General features: G+C 41.1%; 1 long non-coding RNA gene across 1 annotated transcript in view; it reads right to left on the bottom strand.

The window, feature by feature from the left end:
- Positions 1-245: 245 nt before the first annotated feature.
- The window catches only part of LOC128837643 (uncharacterized), a 40,329-nt gene continuing 15,979 nt past the window's right edge, over positions 246-24,595 (bottom strand). Inside the window, exons 2-5 of the long non-coding RNA XR_008445007.1 lie at positions 8,953-9,055; positions 8,086-8,173; positions 7,260-7,459; positions 246-4,308 (exon numbers count right to left, since the gene is read on the bottom strand). This is a non-coding gene — a long non-coding RNA (uncharacterized LOC128837643). The remainder of the gene's footprint in view (positions 4,309-7,259; positions 7,460-8,085; positions 8,174-8,952; positions 9,056-24,595) is intronic.

Raw genomic sequence — 24,595 nt, 5'->3', positions numbered from 1 at the left:
AGGACACAGAAGGTAATTGTCTCAAATAGCTCAGTGCAGGAGCACAGAAATAATTCTTGTGGAATCTCAAGGACCTAAAATGTTACATTGCCAAACTGAACTTCAATCTACTGTGAAAGGGATGCTTTAGTTGACAGAATCTCTCCAGACGCAGCCTGGTTAAGAAGTGCAGCGACATTGGGAAAGGTTAAAAATTCAAAGCTGTTTTTATTTGATAACAGTTGCATCACTAGTTGGATGGGGGGGGGGCAGGGCAGTCAGTGGCATTGCTATACAAGCTGTTTCTATCATTTCAGGCCTTCCACATTTTGGAGGACTTAACTGTTCTTGTGGTGCCCTATTGGCAAAGGGATTTGTTATTCCAAGCTGCTGGTGGGGGAAACCTGCAGCATATGCAGCCAAAATAGTCAAACATATAGTGACTGAACAGCATATCTAGGAGTGGAGTGGGCTGGTCAACTACTGAGGTAGCGCAGGAAAATATGACCTTCCCCACAAAGTGATCTGGAGTTCCTGCTTCAGGAAAAGCTTGCAGCTATCTGTACCCAAGAGAGGGTGACAATTCATGAGGGAATTGAGAAGAAGCTGCTCTAGCTTACATGTGGTTTAACCTATCATGGCTGCATGTAAACACACACAATTCCACAGCCTTCCTCCTCCCCACCCGAACACATTTCTGGTCAAAAATTCAAACCCCAGTTGTTGAGACAAGTGATTTTTGTCTCCTATGGACTACCTCTAATTGAAATGGTGCAGTGCCCAGCACCCAGTTACACTCCTCATAAAACAGGTACAATGTCAGCGAGTCTGGCTGTGCTCCCATGACCATGAAGCAGTGTGCTTTTCAAAAGGCTTGTTCTGTTCAGTCTCCATTGCGAACACAGAAGGCTCTCCAGTGATGTGGTTGCAGTTCAGTGGTCAGAAGAGAATGGAAGAGTTAACGCTGACTCACTGAGCTGCTACTGAGGGGTTGCTTCTGTTTTTACTTGAGCTGACTGGAGATTCTTGGGATAGAGAGGACAAAGGAAGTAGTGGGATACTATTGGCAGACTCCCAGGACCTGAGTCAAGAGGGGCTGCATCTACACTGCAAAGCAATAGAGCTTGAGCCCTGGGTTCTGGCTTGACTTGGGCTTGGATCCTTCACCCTACAGGGTCCTAGGTCCCAGCCCAAATCTGAGAGATTTGTCTATAGAGAGAAAGGGAGGTGGGGTTTACGCCTGAGTCTGAGCCTGGGATTATACTGTAGCATAGACATACCCTTGTAATCTGTAAACCAAGATTGGATACCTTTCTGATAGATTGGCTTTAACTCAGTCAGAAGTTGTAGGGTTGATACAGGAATTGCTGGGAGAAATTATATTGCCTGTTTTATGTACAGACTAGGTGATCATACTGATCTCTTTTGACTGTAAAACTATGAATTTACAAGTGTGCTTAAATGCTGTCCTAGAGTGGAGTTCTACCTGACTTACCCACTATCCAGTAAGCACTCTAAGTTCTTTTTCAGTTCCACAGTGGTATCATTACAAACTTGGGCCCTGACTCAGGTAGGCATCTCTAGTCAGGAAGGACACCTAAGCACGTGCTTAAGACCCACTGAAGTTACTAGTCTCTTTTGCCTTCCCTAAGTCAATGGGACTTAAGCACATGCTTAAGTATTTTCCTGAATCGAACTCTTAAAGAGCTTAGTTCATCTACCTTGCTCTTTACAAGCTGAATGTTTGAAAATTTCCCAGATTACACATCTGCTTTTCTAGTTTACATCTCAGAGGATAAGGCTGACCACAAAGGGAGCAGAAGAGGGGGGAAAGCTTCTGTGGGCTGGCAGAAAGAAACTGAAACAGCTACATGCCAGATACACAGGGCTGTTCTCTGTGTGCACGGGTGCTGGGCCATCTGCAGAGCATGCACTTGCCAGGTGCTTTACTTAGAGTGGAAGGGTATAGGGAGCCTTTAGTGAGGAAGAAAACCCACATCAGAGTGAAGAGGTGGCTTTTTACAGTCTCACTCTGCTCATTTTATCTCCTCGCTTTGTTTCTGATTTTCTTCTTCTGCAGGCAGTTAGTGGTGTAGAATGACAATGAGAGAGGATTTCGTGCAGCCTTAGACAATCCTTTTTACACAGGGCCATGCTATTCCCTAGTGCACAGAAACACACACAGGAAGGGGGCAAGTTACTGAGAATAATCTGGAGGCTTGAAGCTGTGGAGTTCTGGATGCTCCACGCCTTTGGGCAATGGGATTTGCCATACTGCAGAGTGGGCAGAGAGCAAGGCTCTCCAACCACAGGAAGGATCAGATCCTTTGACTGTTCTTCTTTATAGTCTCCATTTCACCCATGGCTAGTAATGAGTTCTGTTTTACTTTTCTCTTCCTCTACAAGAAAGCATTCCAGGACTGGAAATACAGTAGAACACTGATTTTATGAACATCATTCTTACGAATGACCAGTTACATGAACCATTTTTCTTCCACCAAAATCCTCTTCCTGTTGCCAGAATTGACTTCCTTTCTTCAGTCAACCTTCAATCACAGGTTTCAAAGGACTGAGAAATTTGGTAGCAAAGACCGGAGAGACAGTTCTCTCAAACAAATTAAAATCAGGCATACTGCGTATGTTTGTTACCATGTATTATGTACACTCTAACCAAACAACTGATCAATTAATTTATGCACTGTACCTATTGTAATTTTGAAAGGTTCGATTTTATGAACTTTTCAATTCTATGAATTCAATCCCCAATTAGTTCATAAAATTAGGGTTCTACTGTATTATTCTCACAACAGGTACAACATGGTCAGTAACTATGTGAGTCTCCCAGTCTCTTGCCAACAAACCCTAACACTGACCTCCTAGAGCCAGCAACTGATCCTGCCCTCTGGTCACTTAGGCACTAATTAGTTCGCCTAGAGAAGCCCTGGTTGAGGGGTGGAAGACTTAATGAGCTAAGGGCCTAATTAGCCTGAGAAGGTAATTAAAAAGCACAGGAAGGCAGTGCAAAGGGAAGAGAGAGGGTTAGCAGATTTGAAGAGAAGTCAGAGCTCTGGCTGGTGAGAGTGCTGGCTCTTCTTGGAGATAGGGCTGAGGATTGAAGGACACTGTAGATACAAGAACTGCATAGGGATTGTGATGGTGGCTTGATGGAGGTAACAAATAAAAACACACAGACGTATTGACAATCAAGAGGTCTCCAAGACTGTTTGTGAGGGACCTGAGGGTGGGAGAGGAGCTTGCCCTGTTACAAGGACATGAAGTAGTTCCTGTCCTAGAAAGATCCAAGGGAAAGTTCTGTTTTGTCTTTTGTTTTTGTTCTCCTTCCCCGTCCCAATTCTTTCCCCATTACTCTCTAGGGCTTGTCTACACTTACTGGGGAATTGACACACAGCGATCGATGCATGAGTGGTCGATGTAGTGGGTCTAGTGAAGACCCGCTAAATCGACCACAGATCGCTCTCCCGTGAGTCCTGTACTCTACTTGAATGAGAAGAACAAGGGGAGTCAACAGGAGAGTGTCTCCCGTCGACATAGCATAGTGTGGACCCCACAGTAAGTAGATGTAAGTACATAGAATTCAGCTCCATGAATAACATAGCTGAAGTTGCATAACTTTGATCAATCTCCCCTTGTAGTGTAGACAAGGCCTGAGGATCTATATCAATGCCCATTGAAGTGACTGCAAAGAGATCCATAATTTCAATGGACATTGGACCAGTCCCTAATTTGGGATATGGTAAATTGAATGGGGGGGAGAGGTCAACATTATTTCCTAGCATGGCCCCCATATTTTCCTCCTTTTCCTTTCCTTGTTGTCTCCTTTCTGTAAATTTAAAAACCTTATCTGATCCACAGCTTCTCTCTCAATTCAAATATGGAAGAGATTATTTATAAAACCGACCCCTATCATGGTCAGGTTTCTGGTTATTAGAGGTGGAGCTAGTGTATATAGTTGACTTCACTCAGAGACACAATCTGGGTTTAGCTTTGGAAGGAATAGGAGAGTCAGTGTTTCACCCATTGAGAGGTGAGAGCCAGCTCTTTGTATGTATTCCTCAGCACACGATAGTGTCTCACTTGTGTTTATTATTCAGCCTTACTTTCACGGTGAGGAGACTTTTATTTTAAAAATAACCAAACAAAAATCCCTTCATGAAACTGTACTTACCTAGAGAAGAAGTCTATTATTTGACATCCTCTGCTTCCTGCCGCCCAGGATATGTGACAGGCCTTTGTATGAGATGGCCAGCAAGTGTCTGTCTAGTGTCAGCTGTGGTGGTAGTTGTTCTGATGAGACTAGTCGTCTTGGAACTGGGCGGAAACCACCAAAGTCATTTCACATAGTAGGCCACTGACTAGCTAGCTATCTGCTGGTAATACCTTGTTGTGATTTTTGACCTGGCAGGATTTGAACTACTAAGCTGTGGGCCTGCCTTTTCTCTCACATACACTTAATTCAGAAGTAAATCCACTGAAATCAATAGGCTTGATTCCCGCTGTCTTGCAGCTTGTGAAGTTATTTTCACCTGTACAGAGTGGGTGTAAAATGCTACCAGATCAGACTAGTATCATTTACACCTAAGGAGGCTAGGTGGCCCAGTTCATATTGGTGGTTATTGATGTTTTGCTGTCAAATTGGGATGGTGGATCTAGTGGGGTCTCACAGGGATTTGTCCTGGGTCTGATACTACTCAATATTCTTTGTTAATGACTTGGATAATGGTGTGGAGAGTGTGCTAATAAAATATGTGGATGCCATCAAGCTGGGAGGGGTTGCAAGCACTTTAGAGAACAGGATTAGAATTCAAAACCCCAACAAATTGGAGAATATGTCTGAAATCAACAAGATGAAATTCACTAGACAAGTGCAAAATACTTCACTTAGGAAGGAAACTACAAAACTACAACTACAAATGAGAAATAACAGGCTAGGTGTTAGTACACCTGAAAAGGATCTGGGGGTTATAGTGGAGCACAAGTTGATAATAAGTTAACAAGAGTCAGTTGCAAAAAAGGCCAATATTACTGTGGGCTGTATTAACAGGACTGTTGTATGCAAGACATGGGAGGTAAATGTCCTGCTCTACTCAGCTGCAGTATTGTGTCCAATTCTGAAAAGATGTGGACAAATTGGAGAGAGTCTATATGAGTGCAACAAAAATGATAAAAGGCTTAGAATATCTGACCTATGAGTAAGGCTATGTTTTAATCACAAGTATTTTTAGTAAAAGTCACAGACAGGTCATGGGCAGTAAACAAAAATTCACAGCCCATGATCTGTCCATGACTTTTACTGTCTACCCCTGACTAAAACTTGGGGGGAGGTTAGTAGAGGGGGAGATGGCCCTGGGGAAACCATGGATGCTGGAGGTGTGTGGCCTAGGATGGTGCTGTGGGTGCTCGGGCGGAGGAGGGGGGTGGTCCTGGGGGTGGCGCGGGAGCTCGGGGCGGAGGGTTGGCGGGGCTGAGGAAGGCTCCTACCTGGCTCCTGAGCTCCACATGCTGCCTTTGCTTTGCCCCAAGCCCCGGTTCTGCCACTCCCGTTGGCTGGGAACCGTGGCCAATGGGAGCTGCGGGGGCGGTACCTGCGGGTGGAGGCAGCACATGGAGCTAAGAGCTGAGGGAGGGGAGTTCCTGTAGCCCATCTGGAGAGCCCTGCCCCTGCGGTAAACCTGTCCCGCACCCCAACCCCCGGCCCTGAGCCCTCCTCCCCAAACTCCTGCTGCAAGGGGGCGGGGAGGCAGGGCTGAGGCTGCCCCAGCAATGGCCGGTGCACCTGGCCTGTGGGTTGCCCGAGCTGCTCAGGTGGTCCCCGGCCAGGCACACCAGCCACTGCAGAAGTCACAGGGGTCACAGAAAGTCATGGAATCCATGACTTCTGTGAGCTCTGTGACAAACACTGAGCCTTACATATGAGGAAGGCTAAAAAAAGTGGGCATGTTTAGTCTTGAGAAAAGTGGGGACCTGTTAACAGTCTTCAAATATGTTAAGGACTGCAATAAATTGTTCTCAATGTACACTGAAGCCAGGACAAGAAGTAATGGGCTTAATCTGCAGCAAGGGAGATTTTTGTAAGTGGAAGTAGCCAAGCATGACTCAGGACTTATCTTATCAGTCTCATGATAATTTTGATTGTGCTTTGTTTGTGATTGTGGGTGGAAGTTAAGATGACAAATTTATCAATGGATTTTATAACCTGTCCCTGTCCTGTCAAGATCCTAAGGTCATGCTGCCTTGTTTTTAACTATTTGCGTTTAACTCATATTTTTAAGATGCCCAGAGCCCTCTGTCCATAGGCACCAAGAAATGAAAAAGCAATTCCACATCAGTGTGCTATTTTATGAGTGAATTGGAATTTAAGCCCCAGATCTGAAGCTGTACCAATGCTATATTTGATACAGGTGGTGGGGGGAAAATGACTCATCTTTGTGTTCCCTTAACACCCAGATCAGGGGCCAGTCTGTTCTATTATCTATTCAACCCCCAGTGTAAATCAGAGCCACACCAGGACTGTTATAACTTATGCCAGCTTCAACAACCCCGTTGGGATCAATATCACCAGAATGTAGCATGTGCTATCCATTTTCCATCCCATCCTGGCATGCCCCTCCTGCCTTCAGCACACTGCCTCCCCCAGGCAAGTCAGGAGAGGCTAGTGTAGTGCCATGACAACTGGGGCTTCAACCACATCATGGGAATCCCCAGTTAGAACAGCTTTCATGTTACTTTGTGCCTCTCCAGCAATGCAAACTTTCCTTATCAGCATCCAGGATCATTTCATTTTCAGAACATTGTTAATATTATACTGACTGAAGTTGCTCAAATGGATAGATACAGTTGTCCCAAAGAGTCTGCATAGATGGACACTGTTCTGCATAAAGTAAAAATCAGTGTTGGTAAACAGTAGCTAGTTCATGAATAGAAAAAAAAGTGTTGGACTGACGAGTCTCTACAACTAATTGTGTCCAGCTGTAATTGCAACAAAGGGTTTGGTGCAGGAATCTTGATCTGCACCTAGAATCCCCTTTCTTACTTTTACCAGTTCTATTTGCAGATCCTTTCTTCTAATGCTACTCAGTCAGATCCCTTTAATATGTTCCTAGTTTTATTCTATTTGCATATGTATCTATAACCTCACTGAAAATAATAGCCCTGCTTTTCATCATATTTCCATGCTCTGTTGAGCCTAGATTTGGGTGATTTAATTTTTCTAGTGTCTGGACAATTTGGATTCCTGTAAGCTTTCTGACTTCTTCTCTTACCTTATCACATTAGATGTGTTTGTGTTGTAGTCCTTTCTTGTCCACCAAGGGAACCGAAGATGTGTGCCACATACCTTCTTGCCTGCAGCGCTTGTTTTAAAGTGAGGCCCCTTGTATGAAAAATTATAAACGAGGTTTTAGATTGTTTGAAGTGGGTACAATCTATGTTGCACATCTGAAGACTGGTGGTGTTGCAGGAGCTGTTGTAGAGAGGGAGGAAATGGAAAGGAGTCACATATGAAGCCAGTCAAACACAATGATGATTGAGCTAACAGATTCTAATGATTGGCTTTAGTAACTGGGGTTTATATTATCTATTCAATCCCTTTTCTGATGAGGTGTTTGGAGATGGCTAGCACAGCCCACACAATGAGCACTGCTGGCTGGGATGAGGACAGGGCCAGAGTGTTTAGGGAATGCACAGATTCAGCACACCCAGGGGCAAGGATAAAATTCAGAAGTCCACCACCCATTTTTAGTAATAAGCTGTGTGTTGGGTACCTTTTGGGGGGTTAGGGCAAATAAATACCTCCCCACTGACCTCAAAACCCATAGCCTCTGCAGCCCCAATGTACCCTACATGGGTTAGAGGAGCAGAAAATTCATACATCCTCTAGCCACGCTCTTTTTGTCCCTCTACACATTACTGTTCAGAGTGTTCCCATAGAGCTGGGCTCGGGACTTTACAGGGGCAGTACACCTGGGCTCCCAAATCTAGCCTTCCCTTGTACAGCAAATATTGGGCCCTAGATCAGACTTTATTTTAACAGTTTTTGTATACTGTACTATATATACATACATATTGAGTGCTTTTGAAAATGCCTACCCACAATGTTGACTTAAGTCTACTCCCATCAAAGTACATGAGGGCCAGCTCTGACCACTTCTGAAAATCCAATCCCGTATATTCAGAGCTATATAGATACAGAATACCCACTCTGTTATATACATTTATGCATGGGAAAATACAAACATCTTTGTCCATATATATTTAAAAGCTATGGCATTTTATTCTGGATAATAAAATGAAGGGAAAAACTTGACTTAATTCACAAGACTCTGCTAGGATGTTGTAAATTTACTGAAGGTAGAGGATTGTTCCTATTCCAATGAAAAAATTGACATTAGTACAAAAGTTAGTCATTACTGGAGCAAAATACAGACTGCATGTGTTCCCCCCCCCCCATCAGACACAGTTTAATTTTCTACAGAGCTGCTGACACAAGATTTGTGCTGCAGCTGTTTGTAACTTTATCCAATTGATAGTTTTTTTCATGTATTGCCACTCAGCTCATGAGGAAAAGGTAGGATAATAAAAAAGGATATTAGCAAACTTTGACATTAAAAATCAACATATTAAACTGCAACCCATTCCCTTACAGTTTAATTAGAAACACAATTTTCCCCAAACCAAGAGTTATCCTACCTTACCATTTCAAACTAATCCAATTATGCTAATTTACTAAGAACCGCCACTTGGCTTAGTTGGCATAACACTTGTAAAGTAATATATGTTTGGTTAAAAAGGAGGTTAATGTGGAAAGTTTATTACTTACCAGAAAACCATCTGAATTCATAGTTTATATGAATACATGTGGCTATGTGACATCTGAAATAAATTCAGGAATTTTTTTATGGATTTCCTGTGTTGTTTATATTTGTTTGGTCTATTTATTCCATAGACAGCACTCACCAGAAATCAAACTGCAAAAAATGTGTAGATTTTCCTTTGCAAATTACTAATAGCAGTATCCGTTTTCATTGTGTGACAGCTGATATTGCAATAGACACCTTATCTATGGAACAATAAATAGAATAAGGCAAACGATGTGAATGACATGAGGATTAATTTTATTAAATAAAATAAATCATATTACTTTCCTAATCTTGTAAGTTTTGTTATTGATTTCAAAAGATACAGAACTGGAACCTTTACATTGCATGCACTGGATTTTACAGTACAATATTTATTATGAGCAGATTTCATTTACCAGCTTATATTATAGTTATTGGGACATCTACAATACAAAACATAGTGGAATTTGTGATTTTTTTTTAAATACAAAATTGTAAATTTAAAAACACACAAAATGTCATTAATTTGAAAAGAGCTACAATGTAAGCCAAGGAATGTAGGACTTTGAATTTTCCTTTTAACGACTTACAAGGAGAATGTATCATATTTTTTAGTTTTTAAATGTTATTAAAGCAATTTTGCATTTTTCACATTTGGTATTAAAATTGTTCATGTTTATTAATCTTAAAGCATCATCTCTTGGTTTTGTCATTTTTCAAAAGAAGATATTCAGTTATTAATGGTCTTTCCTTAACTTGCTAGGCCTGATTCTACAGTCCTTGTTTTTGCAAGTAAGGACAACAGTGTACAACATTCTGTGATTCTTTTCATTCTCCTTGGGTGCAAATTATTTTAGTATGAACATCCAAGAAGTGTCTGGACATTACGCAGTATACAAAAGCTACAGCATCAGAACATATGGAGCCTATAATAGGCAGCATCACCATGAGGGCAACACCATGATCCTTTGATGCGACCCAGTTTTTAAATGTTTTGTTTCTTTAGTCATCTCAGCTGTTGTATCTAATAGCAAACCTGTAAAACAAAAAAAGGATCGTGTGGGATTTTCAAGAGTGCACACTATAGGCCTAACTCTGCTCCCATCGAAATCAATGGTAAAGCTCAAGTTGGCTTCAATGAGAGCAGAGTTAGGCCAATGTTGAACACTTTTGAAAATCCCAATACTGCTAAGTAAATTACATTTATATTTCAAGATGAAATATATGGAAATCATGCCCTTCCTCACTTACCTGCCTAGGATGTTTCTTTAGCAGAGGGTGAAGCTGAATGCAGTTTATGTAGAACAAGTGGAACTTTATTAAGCCCTTTGGACTGCTCTGTCCACGTGGCTGAGCTGCTTCTAGTCAGACGCTTGGGGTTCCCTGTTTTCCTGGTGTCATGTCAATAATTATCCCTTCAGGGAACATGGGCACTTTGACTCCAGTTTCACTGATCATGATACATGTTCACTATTTTACAAATATTTTAACGTTGAAAAGAGAAGACCCCCACCCCTGTCCCTTTAAGATTGCTAGAACATAGCTGAGTTGGAGTCTTGTCTTTACTACTGACTCAGCTGGTTGCATAGTATTTGAGATACTTTGGTCTGTTCAATAGAGGACCACAGTGGGAGTGACCAATCTCTGCCTTCCCGTCTCTGAGTCCAGCATACTCTCTGGGGTTGGCATACAGATGGTTGTTTCTGTTATGTGATGATCTCTGTAGGCTTACTTTCAATGGTGTGTCGGCTGTCTTGTAAGTGCCTCTTGTTTGTTTGGATCATTTGCCATTGCACCCCTCATAACTTTGCTGGTCCACTCCTTCTGGTGTCTCTCTAATGGCTGGATCCTCACAGGAGTGCCTGTCTCTAGAGCCAATAGGTCCTTGGCTGATTTGTCATACTCTAGTACCTGTTTGATTGTTGGCCATCTCCTTTCTGCAGTGTCTCCATCTATCTGAATGCAACAGGTCTCCCCTCATTGGTAGCAGGGTTTTGGTCTTTCATCCCCCCAGTGTCTGAGTTGGACTGTTTTGACAACCCTGTGATGGGGTATTCCTGTGAGCCAAAATTGCTAAGAAAGGGTCTGAATCAGAAGAAACATTGGTGTAACAGTGTCTTACCTATTTTCACAGCTGATTCCACCGTACTGTAACTCTGCAGGTATGTTGGGGAGGTGTATGGTTGTCAAACTCTCTAATGAGTAAAAATTTCCTAAATTCTTCTGAGGCAAATTGGGGTCTGTTGTCAGTGAATGCAATGTCAGGAATGCCATATCTCACAAAGCGGGCCTTTAATTTGCCAAACATTGACTTGCTCCTTGTCAGGCAGGGCATCAACTCCCAAAAATTTGAATACTAGTCCACTGTAATCAAGTACTGCTTTTTAGGGCTGTCAAGCGATTAAAAAAATTAGTTGCAATTAATCGCGCGATTAAAAAAAATAATCGTGATTAATCACACTGTTAAACAATAATAGAATACCATTTATTTAAATATTTTGGATGTTTTCTACATTTTCAAATATATTGATTTCAATTACAACACAGAATACAAAGTATACAGTACTCACTTTATATTTATTTTTGATTACAAATATTTGCACTGTAAAAAACAAAAGAAATTAATATATTTCAATTCATCTAATACAAGTACTGTAGTGCAATCTCTTTATAATGAAAGTGGAACTTACAAATGTAGAATTATGTACAAAAAATAACTGCATTCAAAATAAAACAACATAAAACTTTAGAAACTACAAGTCCATTCAGTCCTACTTCATCCAATTGCTTAGACAAACAAGTTTGGTTACAATTTGCAGGAGATAATGCTGCCCATGTCTTCTTTACAATGTCACCTGAAAGTGAGAACAGGTGTTCTCATGGCACTGTTGTAGCCAGCATCACAAGATATTTGTGTGCCAGATGCGCTAAAGATTCATATGTCCCTTCATGCGTCAACACCATTCCAGAATACATGCATCCAGGCTGATGATGGATTCTGCTCAATAACGATCCAAAGCAGAGTGGACCGATGCATGTTCATTTTCATCATCTGAGACAGATGCCACCACCAAAAGGTTGATTTTCTTTTTTGGTCATTCAGGTTCTGTAGTTTCTGCATCAGAGTGTTGCTCTTTTAAGACATCTGAAAGCATGCTCCACCCCTCGTCCCGCTCAGATTTTGGACGGCACTTCAGATTCTTACACCTTGGGTTGAGTGCTGTATCTATCCTTAGAAATCTCACATTGGTACCTTCTTTGCATACTGTCAAATCTGCTGTGAAAGTGTTCTTAAAACGAACATGTGCTGGGTCATCATCCAAGCCTGCTATAACATGAAATATATGGCAGACTACGGGTAAAACAGAACCAGACATACAATTCTCCCCCCAAGTAGTTCAGTCACAAATGTAATTAACACATTATTTTTTTAACGAGCATCATCAGCATGGAAGCATGTTCTCTGGAATGGTGGCTGAAGCACGAAGGGGCATATGAATGTTTAGCATATCTGGCAAGTAAATATCTTGCGATGCCGGCTACAACAGTGCCATGTGAGTGCCTGTTCTCACTTTCAGGTGACATTGTAAATAAGAAGCAGTCAGCAGTATCTCCCGTAAATGTTAATAAACTTGTTTGTCTTAGCAATTGGCTGAACAAATAGTAGGACTGAGTAGACTTGTAGGCTCTAAAGTTTTACATTGTTTTGTTTTTGAGTGCAGTTATGTAACAAAAAAAATCTACATTTGTAAGTTACACTTTCAGGATAAAGAGATTGCACTACAGTACTTGTATGAAGTGAATTGAAAAATACTATTTATTTTATCATTTTTACAGTGCAAATATTTGTAATCAAAAGTAATATAAAGTGAGCACTGTACACCTTGTATTATGTGTTGTAATAGAAATCAATATATTTGAAAATGTAGAAAAAGATCCAAAAGTATGTAATAATAAATATTAAATTGGTATTCTATTGTTTAACAGTGCGATTAATCGTGATTAATTTTTTTAATCGCAGTTAATTTTTTTGAGTAAATCACGTGAGTTAACTGTGATTAATTGACAGCCCTACTCCTTTTACTTGAAGGTAAAGAAATTTGCTCCCGCATTTTCCGATAGTCCCACTGTTAAATTGCACCTGAACTCTTAGGGTGGGTTTGAATCCAATTCACCCTGTGGAATCACATAAAAGCAGCCATACTGGGTCAGACCAATGATCCATCTAGGGTTGTATCCTGTCTCTGACGGTGGCTAGATGCTTCCAAGGCAATGAACAGAACAGGGCGATTTCAAATGATCCATCTCCTGTCATCAAGTCCCAGCTCCTGCCAGTCAAAGTCTTAGGGACACCCAGACCACAGGGTTCCATCCCTGACCATCTTGGCTAATAGCCATTGATTGAAGTATGCTCCATGAATATATCTAATGTTTTTTTAAACCCAGTTATACTTTTGGCCTTCACAACATTTCCTGGCAATAAGTTCCACAGGTTGACTCCGTATTGTGAGAAGAAGTACTTCCTTTTGTTTTAAACCTGCTGCCCATTAATTTCATTATGTAATGCCTAGTTCTTGCGTTATGTGAAGGGGTAAATAACACTTCCCTATTCAGAGTGCAAGAGGCCCTGCTATCAAACTGAAATTGCACTGACCATTTTGTTAACATTGTTGCAGACACAGAGGTTGGCATTGTCCCTTCTTGTTTTCCAGTTCTGACAGCCTGAACCTGATATGTTCTTGGACTCAAGGAGAGAGTCATAATATCATCACCACTGTCTGATATGCCATCCCCTTCTTGTAAAGGTCTGACAATCTTTCTAGGACCTTCCTCTGCTCTTGCATACACTGCTAAATCGTTCAGCTTGCCACATTCCTTGCAATGCTTTGAGGGTACTTCTTTACCTGCTCATATCCCCTGCAGTAAATGCATCTCATTATGGGTATGGAATCCTGGCCACCTGTTGTCCTTTGCCTCTTACCTCCAGAGTGCCTCCTCATGTTGGGATGTGGTATTCCAGGGTTTCTGCATTCCAGCACCCCTTTTATCCATCCTGGTTCCACAACAGTCTGCTGCTTCCGTGGCCTACCTCTCTGACCAGGTCACATCTCAGTCCAGTCCCCTTCCAGGGGAAACCAAAAAGTCCAAAGAACAAGCCAAAAATCTAATGGCTTGTAAGCTCTCCCTCAGTCTCTGTCTCGAAGTCAGAGTTCTTGGCCTCTTTTACTCTTGATGCCTGTGCTTTCCCTCTTGGTCTGCAGGAGAGATAGAGGAGCCCAGGCCTGCCCTCTCCTTTGGGTTCCAGCTCAGAGAGCCTTTTTTAGGAGGCTAAGAACTGTTCCTTCCACCACTTCCCTGAGCTGTTCCTACCTTCACCCTTCTTGTTGGCATCTTCATCAGATCTGTGGGCTTTGCTATCACTGCCTTGAATTTGTGATTCCTGTTGTATTAATTTAGATGCATTATGTAAGCTAAAGGTTAACATAACCCAGTCACTGTCCAACATTAAACAATTTTAAACAAAGTGTGGGGCTTGGCATACAGAGACCTCAGCCTGCTTAGTACCATGGCAAATACACCATTAAAAATCTTTTTATTAAAGATACCAAAAAGTAGGACCAGTTGGTTGGAATGTAAAGTATTAAGTAAGGTTTTTATTTTAACAACATTCCTTCCTCCCTTTACCATTAGCTGGACAGAGTATTTAAAAGGAGCCTCCTTTCCTCCACCCCCTTGTTTGACAGTCATTTAGATGGTAATAACTATCCTTTTTGGAAAAAAGAGAAGACATTTAGTTGAAATAGGCTGGAACTGCTGTTATTGCTGTTGTTGTAAAAGTGACTTTAAACTTGAAATTCACTCTTTGGATCCTATAGTCCCTCATCAGTGACTGAAGTTGCTATCTCCATTTGTAAAGTCAACAGGATCTAGAGCATTCTTTCAAACCTACTTCACTGCCCAATTCTGCTGTGGGAGATTTCACACTTACTTAATTAGGACTGGCAGACAGACACTATGCATGAGTGAATGGATGGATGTGAGTCTGTAGATATAACTTTTATATCTATAACTGTCTAACCATACCCACACACACGGTATAAATTAACTAAACATGTTACTAGAACACATCAGGAAAACCGCATCCAAACAAAAAGTCCAATACGGAAAAGGATATTAAAAGATCTCATCATCTAAGAGTTTATTCTGCACATGGATTAATCTGATCACAGGATATCATGCTTATATTGTGTTCTTTTCCTGCTGGCATTCTGTACTTATGGAAAAAAAAAACAGTTTTTAAATGTAAAACAAATAAGCTGATACTTGAAATTGTACAACCCAAGAAAACTTGGTTGTGATCTTTGTCGTTAAACTGGTAGTTGGGAGCTTGTGCTAGCTTGTATTTTAAGTTCTAATATAGGGTGCAAGAGGTGATTAGGGCCATCAGACTCTCCTATTAGTAGGGCCCTACCAAATTCATGGCTGTGAAAAATGCACCCCGGATTGTGAAATCTGGTCTTTTATGTATTTTTACCCTATACTATACTATACAGATTTCAAGGGGGAAAACAGTGTTTCACAAACTGGGGGTCCCGACCCAAAAAGCGGTTGTGTGGGAGTTGCAAGCTTATTGTAAGAGGGTCATGGTATTGCCAACCTTACTTCTGCACTGCCTTCAGAGTTGGGTGGTCGGAAAGCAGCAGCTGCTGGCCAACCGCCCAGCTCTGAAGGCAACAGCACAGAAGTAAAGGTGGCAATACCATACCATGGTGGCAGCACTGCCTTCAGAGCTGGGCTCCCAGCCAGCAGTCACTTCTCTCTGGCTGCCCGGCTCTGAAGACAGCACTGCCAGCAGCAGCAGTGCAGAAGTAAGGGTGGCAATACTGTGACACCCCTACAATAACCTTGTAACCCCCCACAACACCCTTTTCAGTCAGGACATCTACTAGTTACAACATCATGAAATTTCCAATTCAAATATCTGAAATCATGAAATTTATGATTTTTAAAATCCTATGACCGTGAAATTGACCAAAATGGACCCTGAATTTGATAGGGCCCTACCTATTAGATACAGCCTCAAATAAATTCTTCTCTACAGAAATGCAATACAGGAAGAACCAACCCTATTCCTCCAGTGTATAATACACTCAGGCTACATCAGATAAACTCGTTACCTTATAACTATTACTAATATATGGATATGTACTCCTTAGTATACAATTGTAATCCCCTGGGCACCATTTCTTATGCTATCTGGTATGTTTTCCTCATTTTCCTTCTTCCTGCCTTCTATTAACACATGGCTAAATCCCCCAATCTAAATGTGCTCAATATGGATCCACTCCTACAAGGGATGGAGTTCATGAGCCTGGTTCATTTCTTACTTTCACTAATTATGTTAGTGTAACAGTGTTGACTTTGCTGGAGTCACTTCTGCTTTATACCAGCATAACTGAGAAGAGAATCAGGCCCAATAATTTCACTGGAAGCAAAAATAATTTAGTACCATACAGGACATGCAGAGCACATGGTAGATGGGGTCATACTGTAGTAGGTTAATTTAGGAATCTCTGGTTATAGGGCCTGGGAAATTTATGGATGAGTGTACATGTTTCAAAATGATAATCCTAAATCCTGTATCAAAGCAGACTAAAAACCATTCCACAAAAAAACTCCACTTCTCAGGGTGAAGGACACAAGATAAACTGCATTAAATAGATCAGACACCCAAAAATTGAAGGAAATGCTAGGGAGTCTGATAATGACATTGCCAGAAAAGCCAGAGCAACAAAGCGTAAGAACAGTGTTCTGCTGTGTCAGCATTAACTCCTTACTATAGAATATCTAAACAACTGGGGATAATATTGGAGATTATGATACTACTTAGCATTTATACAGCTCTTTTCATTCTCCTGCCTGCTTGTGGTTCCACCTCACTCAGGTTTCTCTCAGTCCTTTTTATGAGGCCTGGGTGTCCATTAAGCTATTAGCTGATAACTTCAGGGGGCTCCCTGTTTATCATGCAGAAACATAAGCTTGCTGGTAAATCTGACTTCTAGTTTTTGGATAGTGCAGAGATTAGAATAAAGATTTTAAACAAATATTTAAAATTGCTACAAATATATTGCCCCAAAGGTGAAATGCCAAGTTGGTTGGCACATACTCTAAAACTGTTTTGGCTAAAATTGAGTATCACGGGCCTGGAACACTTACTGAAACTGCAGTAAGTGCAATATAGTGCTAGCTTCAATGATACTACTCTGTGAGGAAGAGGCCCAATTTTTGCTGGCCATTTCTTCCAAAATTGGGGCTCCCTTCTGTTCTCTTTGAAGTCAATGGCAAAACTCCCATTGGCTCAAGTGGAGGAAATAGGATGAGGCCCTTGTGGAAGATTTTAGTGAAACAGAAGAAAATATTTTCCCTTGTAAATGATGTTTCTATTAATGCAGAAACATAAAGAAACCTCTTCAAAGCTATAACTTTAAACATTTTAATATCCTGCCAAACCTCATCAATCCACTATAAAATCACTGAATCCTGTTCTGAAAATCTCTAAATGTTTAATAAAAAATGACATAGACTATTAAAGAGTTGCTGGCTATGATTTTTTTCTGCATATTAAGATCAATAACATTTTTACAAGGATTTTTTTAATGAGAAAAGTCTTTTAAAAGTCAAGACAATTCTGTTCATTATGAATGATTACATATTGTGTGGTTAATTTTACAGAGGGCAGGTTAATATTCTGGACATTAAATGAATTGACCATAATTCTAAGTTTCTTCCCTTCCTTTCATTTATCTCCTAAGACCTCCTATATTGAGTAGCTGTAGATATTCGAGGAAACTGCTAAAGAGATGAGATTTGCATTTTCAGCACCAATCCCAGACTTTTATAATATTTACTTAAATATATTTGACAGGCTATGTATCATATACAGAGGGAAGATTTTATTCAAATTGCTTTTAGTTAAGGCTTCTGGGCCCCATTTGCCATTCCTTAGTCAAGTCAAACTCCTATTTGCTTCAGTGGTATATAAAGGAGTGCAGGTTCTGCCTTTCTTTTAGATTATATCAAGGAATATAGCTATAGTCTCAAAGGCGTCCTATGATGCAAACACTTACACAGGTGCTTATCTTTAAGCAGGTGAACAATCTCAATGACTTCAGAGAGACATTCACTGCTGGAAGTGAAAGCATATGTGGAGGAGGTGTTTGGAGTACTGGGGCCTCAGATCAAAGACAATTGGGTTTCTAGTGATCTATTCCAACTACCATATCTCAGACTTACAGCAAAACAAATACACTAGCTTTCCCTTCCAATACACTTAATATGATCTATAGGGTCAATATAACAAATGCTAGTTGAAATACTGGTGCTTTTATTATGTCAATACGGATCCCTAGTTCCATACTGAAATGCAACTTTAATCTTTATGTTTCTATAAGAGGAATTTCTGAAGTAATTTTATTTTTGACCATTCAAACTGGGGGTTCTTGTTCCACGTGGAATCCCAAAAGCCCCCTGCAGTTTTTCACCGGGGCCCATCCTAATCCTGCAATAGGTTGTGGGTCATGACAAGTAACTGTGGGTCATATATTGGTGCTGAGTGGGGGTGCTGGCGGGACTGTTGCTGTGGGATAGATAGGTGGGGTAGGTTTAGGTCTCCTGGGGTTGCTAGAGCTGGGTATGGGGCTATCAGGTTCCATCAGGAGCTGGTGGGGTATCAGGGCATGGAGTGCTGGCTGCTGGTCCGCGTGCTGGTGTTGGGTGTCAGGCTGGTTGAGGGTGCAGGATTTGGGGGCCGATGCTAGCTTGAGGACTGGCTGGTGTTGCTGACTGCTGGGTGGGGACTAGTACTGGGTCAAGGTGGAGACTGGTTATATCCAAAGGGATCCAACAAGGTAATAAGTCACCATGTTTGATGATTATTACCGGTTGATAATCTGTCCTCTCCGTTCACTGGGTTTCACTGTTGGTATGTACGTCCCGGAGAGGGAAAAGGGAAACTGGCACTTCCTCCCCACATTCCCCTGCTCAGTTAATGCAAATGCTTTTGCTGAAGGGTTTTCTCTCTGTCTCTTGTCTGTGAACAGCCCCGCTACCGTATCATTGTATCTGGAGCCCTCTCCCTTCCCATTGTAAAGTGGGGGGGGCGAAGGGTGGAGAGAGAAGAACAGAAAAACACTGCGAAACACGTTTTGGTAGAAAAGGCTTTTGAGCTTCCCATGTGTGTTCCACATTGCCTATCACTCACTCTTTGATGTTTTTCTGAACGTAAAGTCACTGGGCCGGATCCAGTTCCCAATGAAATCCATTGCTAAACTCCCGTCGACTACAATAAGAGCAGGATCGAGAGGAGCTTAACCACCCGAAACGATAAAAAGGACGAGGAGAGCCAAGAGCGTCGCGCCAGTTGTCCCACCGCTCTGCGCACTGGCAGTATCAGCTGGGCCTGAGACTCCTTCCTCATTACGAGCCCCTCCTCAGCTTTCTCGCGATCCAGGGGAGTATTATGACAGAATGAAGCAAGGAGCATGGGAACGCGCTTCTAACGCAGCTGTTTCCTCTTTAATTGAAAGGTGGTGAGGTTGGGACTGAAATATTAATACCTGGACTCACTGCTTTCCAGGCTGCTCAGGGGATTTTACTTTATTGACTCTAGTCGGGATGTAGCTGAGAAGATCTGGTTCAAGAGTTGGTGCTGCCAAGGGGATCCAAGTGTTTTCCCAAAGGGCATGTAGCTGAAATATTTGCGAAATTTTCTCGGGCTAAATCCTAAGCTGTTTACTAGATAGGAAATACAGCCTCCATCTCTACACTGAAAGGCCTCTTTAAAAACCTTCCACTCACTATTGGGAACGCGCCCCACAGCCTGTAACCACAAACTCATTGGGATTTCCACCTTCGGCTCGAAACGGCCCTGTCTGCTTTGCTTTGCGGCTGTAGTTGGCTTTTCATGTAAGAAATCTACAGGGGAAAAAGTTTCTTTTTATTATGTGTCCAATTCAGGATTGGAACAGACGATCTAGTAAATTTACACTGTGATCTTTTGGGAGATTGTTAAAATAGACATATGACTTTTTTCACTCCTCAGCTTGGATTCGTGAGCGCAATGTAGGCAGAAGAAGCTAGTGAATGAAGACGTTGGCGTAAATAGTCTATTTGCTCTTATTTAAAAGAGTGTTGAAAACAACTACTTTGTAGCACATTCTTGTGAATTTTGCAAACTATAATTTTAAATGACATCTAGCTATTAGTGGCAATGGAACGCTTTCAAAAAAAATCCAGAGTAAAAAGTTATATTCATCACCATTTTCATGTGTAATGCACTGCACAGGAAACCATCTAATTACACAATCCATTTGCCTGTTACAAAAATGTTTGTTCCCCACTCATCCCTCTACTGAAATGTTGCTATTTATAATAACTTTGGGCCATTTCCTGCAGTGCCTACTCAAGCAAACATCACGCAGACTTCTACATGATTCTTGCCTGAATAAAAACGTCAGGAGCGGGTCCTCATACCAGTGTGAGAAAAGAAATAGGGCCCATTTATCCCTCTACCAAATCAATAGCAAAACTCCCATTGTCTCACTAACAAATAACCCTCAATCCTGTATTCAGCACACATGTGAAAGTCCCGCGGACTTCACTGGGAGTTTTGAGTGAATAATCCTGCCTCATAAACTGTGTATTTTATTAAATTGGGGTTTTAACATTACACAGCCTCCTTCCAATGCAATAGGAGTTTAAACTACCTTGTTTGGAAATCCTGACCGCTTCAAGCAATATATGGTTTGCAGAATTAAACCCCATTTGTGTTCAGAATCCTGTGAATAAGGGGCTTGATCCAAAGCCTGTTGCAGTCTTCTAGGTGACTTCAGCGTTCTTTGGATCCGGCCCAAATGTATGAAGAGTTTTTGGGAAACCTGTCGAAAGCATTTCATAAAAAGCAACAGAGGGTCCTGTGGCACCTTTGAGACTAACAGAAGTATTGGGAGCATAAGCTTTCGTGGGTAAGAACCTCACTTCTTCAGATGTCTTGCATCTTGTCTTGCATCTGAAGAAGTGAGGTTCTTACCCACGAAAGCTTATGCTCCCAGTACTTCTGTTAGTCTCAAAGGTGCCACAGGACCCTCTGTTGCTTTTTACAGATTCAGACTAACACGGCTACCCCTCTGATACTTGAAAGCATTTCATGTATTCGATAAAGTTCTGTAAAGCGACCATTAAATTCCTGAATAAAAATACACCTTAAAAAAGTGCAGAACCTCAGCTAGGCACTACTCCCCGGGAAAATGTGATTTATGAATATACTTACTTACTAATGTCTGAAGTGTTGCTATGGTCATGTTGGTCCCACTTCCTAATGTCATGTAGGCATTTAAAATCCACCTAAGGATGCGCCAGCACGTATGTAGGGCCCGATCCTCCCATTGAAGTCCATGGGATTTCTGCTTTCAATGAGAGTGGGAAAAGGCCTGCACAGTAGCCCCTGACCTGAAGCTGGAGTTTAATTTTCTCTTCTCTCTCCTAAGCACCCCATGAAGTTGAAGAAACATTTGGCTTGCAAATGTAATTATTTGATCTGTTTCAAAGAGATGCGTAGAATTTTGGCGGCTGTGAGCTCCATTTTTAACTCTTTTTACCATATTGGTTTGGAGCAATATTCAGCCCAGAGATTTGCTTTGTCGCAGACTCCCGAGGCTCCCAAAACAACAGTCCTTGAGGCATCCTTTCCTAATTACAAAAAATGTGTACGGCTGCTTGGATTCAGGCAGCACGATGAAGACCAAGCCCACCAGCTCACAATCAAGGAACAAGGCTGGAAAAACCTATGTATTTTAAGTGCTTATTTTGTTTACTTTCTAGTACAAAAAGTAGCCTCTCTGATCACAAGATGTCGTCAGTGTGCGCACACTTTATACCCTATAAATCTCACAGGTATTAAAAAGTCACACGCAATATAACTAATTAGAATAAGGAAATGGTTAATTCCAATTTACTGATTACAAAACAATTCAAAGGAAAAGAGTCGAATATAGTAATAATTCAGGAAAGAGCTAAGAATGGCAAAGGTCATGTGCCTCTGATTCTTGTTTTGTAGTAAAGACAATGGCGGAAATTCGCTTCTCCATAAAAGTGTGTAGCTTCTGGAAGTCCAAAGTTACAATGTGTATCAAAAGAAGCCAAAAAATAAAAATACACATTGACTGGTGGGCGCATTGATCGCCGTCACATTTGGAATACATATTGGAGCATTTTGGATACTTACTGAACATCTGCAGATTAGTCAGTTCCTATGATTCATGTACTTATCCCAGAAAATTATATTACCGCTCTTTAGTTCTCAGATTCCGAGGGGGTTTCTTTTTTTACGATTCTAACAGTTGCCAAAGTATTTGATACTTTAAATAATAATCTGTAAAATTCACTGTAAAAATAATACATTTGACAACTTCATCTTTGCTGTGTTTCTTTTTAATCCATATCTTATTTCACTTTTTTTAAAAAGTATTCGGCATCAGATGGGAGGAATTCAGCTTTTGTGACGGTCTTCATGTCTGATGTAAATATGCTTAGAACTCTACAGATAAATAAACTCTACAAAACTGCTATGAACTGGAGTTCATTTTTAAATATAGGATGCCATGCAGTAAAGACTTGATAAGCTTTTGAGAGTGTACACTTTATATCTGTCCTTCCACGGTCTCTGGTTTAGGCCTGAAGCAAAGCGAGACATTTCATTTGAAAAGTGATCCTCCATAATTAGGACTTGACCTTTGAAGAAATGAAAGAGGTAAGATTTCACTTAGTGGAGAAAAATAATGGTACCTAGCCAATTGATACAGATATCTCTGTGGATGGAACACGGGCGGTTACAGTAGCACTTTGAAAAGCAGTGCATTATTGGTCACTACGCAGGTTTTCATGGAAGAATAACGAAATAATTAGAAATGCAGAATTATTCGGTGTATAATAAGTGCCGTCCAATTAGACACCCGTTGCATGTCACTAGGCTGATCTGAGGAATTAAGTTTGATTTCACAGAGGGCAAATATCATATTAAACCAATAATGGGGGGGGGGTGAGGGGAAATATATGGAGTTGTGAAGTGTAAATAAAATGCGGTTCGATGGTTGAAAATAAAAAAGTAGGGTCTATTTCACTGAGCTGTGAAATGTTATCTCTGGGAACAGGAATACTAGTTATATTGCCCATCGTCTCATCCTGCACTCCTTAATGAGGCAAACCTCCTTCCGGGCCAAATCCTGCTGGGTTTACTTTGGCGATTAGTCCAAATTGCTGGAGTAAAACAAACATAATTTCCCGGAGGTTTCAGGGGAACGTTTGCCTGACTAAGGGCCGCAGGGTCTAGGCTGAAACTCCCCTTTTATTTATGCTTTAACAATTACTCTATTTTGTTTTACGTCTTTAAGGAGAACCTAACAGTGCCATTAGACCCTGATCCAAAGCTCACTGAAGTCAATGGAAAGACTCCTATTGGCTTTGGATTATGCCCAAAACGAAGGTTTTTTCCAACTCCAGCCAGTCCTTAGTAATGGTGAGTTCATGTTAAATATGAACAACTTTTTTTCCAGCTGTTACTGAGAGGCTGTTACAGTTCTTCTTGTGTGACCCCGGGACAGTCACTTAGCCTCTTTGTACCTCAGTTCCCTGTCTATAAAATGAGGATAGTAGCATTTTCCTACCTCACAGGGGTATTATGAGGACAACTACATCTAAGATTGCGAGGCTTTCACATACTAAAGTGATGGGTAGAAATTATATGGCCCTATTCATGAAATCCTCCGGTCAGCTAATGGAAGGTTTGGAGTGGGACTTGATACATAATCTGATTGTTTGGGGCTTGGGAGAGGGGGTCCCGTTTTCTATTTGGTTTTGTATTGTTTTGTTGTAGTAACCATGGCACTTTAAAAAGAGGAAATTGTACAGGAGTGGGCATATTTTTATTTTCTCATCTAGACACTGCTTTTTTTCAGCACTATAACAACAATAAAAATGTAATCGCTAGCATGTCGGAGTAAGATATTTTGTAGCAGGGCTGCAGTTCAGATGAGAGTTAGTTTAGCTTGGTTAATGCCAGGTTTGGGATGCCAGATGATACCTGTAATATGCAAGTGCGATGTACAGTTAACAGAACAACCACTATTACCGTTGTCATGGTCCATGTATTAAGTAGGTTTTAGCCCACGAAAGCTTATGCTCAAATAAATTTGTTAGTCTCTAAGGTGCCACAAGTACTCCTGTTCTTTTTGCGGATACAGACTAACACGGCTGCTACTCTGAAACCTTTCTTGTGTGTGTGTAAATCTTCGCTGTGAAATTAGGCAAACTATGCAATTGTGGCATGCTCCTAAAGACGTTAGCATCCTAAAAAATGACCTGTAACCAGTTATTTAGGGGCTTGCCAGATCCTGCATTTTCTGTGCACCCAAAAGTTGTCCTCATTGTGAAGAAATGCAAGATCAGGACTTTGGTGTACTCCTGCGTGAAATAGGAAAAATTGAAACCAAATGTCGAAAATGCACAATGCATGTATAGCTTACAAATATTTCAAACTCCTTTAAAATTGTATAGTATCAATACTGACAAAATTATGCTTTGAAATGGCGGTGAAAAGTCTTGAAGTGTACTATTCTCTTAGTCATATTTATTAAACTGAAACCTTAAAACAATAACCAAAAATTCTCTTTCTCACGCACACACGCACTTGCCCCGTTATGAATAAA

This window comes from Malaclemys terrapin, chromosome 5, assembly GCF_027887155.1.
Source record: "Malaclemys terrapin pileata isolate rMalTer1 chromosome 5, rMalTer1.hap1, whole genome shotgun sequence".
Lineage (NCBI taxonomy): Eukaryota > Metazoa > Chordata > Testudines > Emydidae > Malaclemys > Malaclemys terrapin.
Note: the sequence above shows the minus strand (reverse complement) of the source record. Positions and strands in the feature narration are given on the sequence as shown.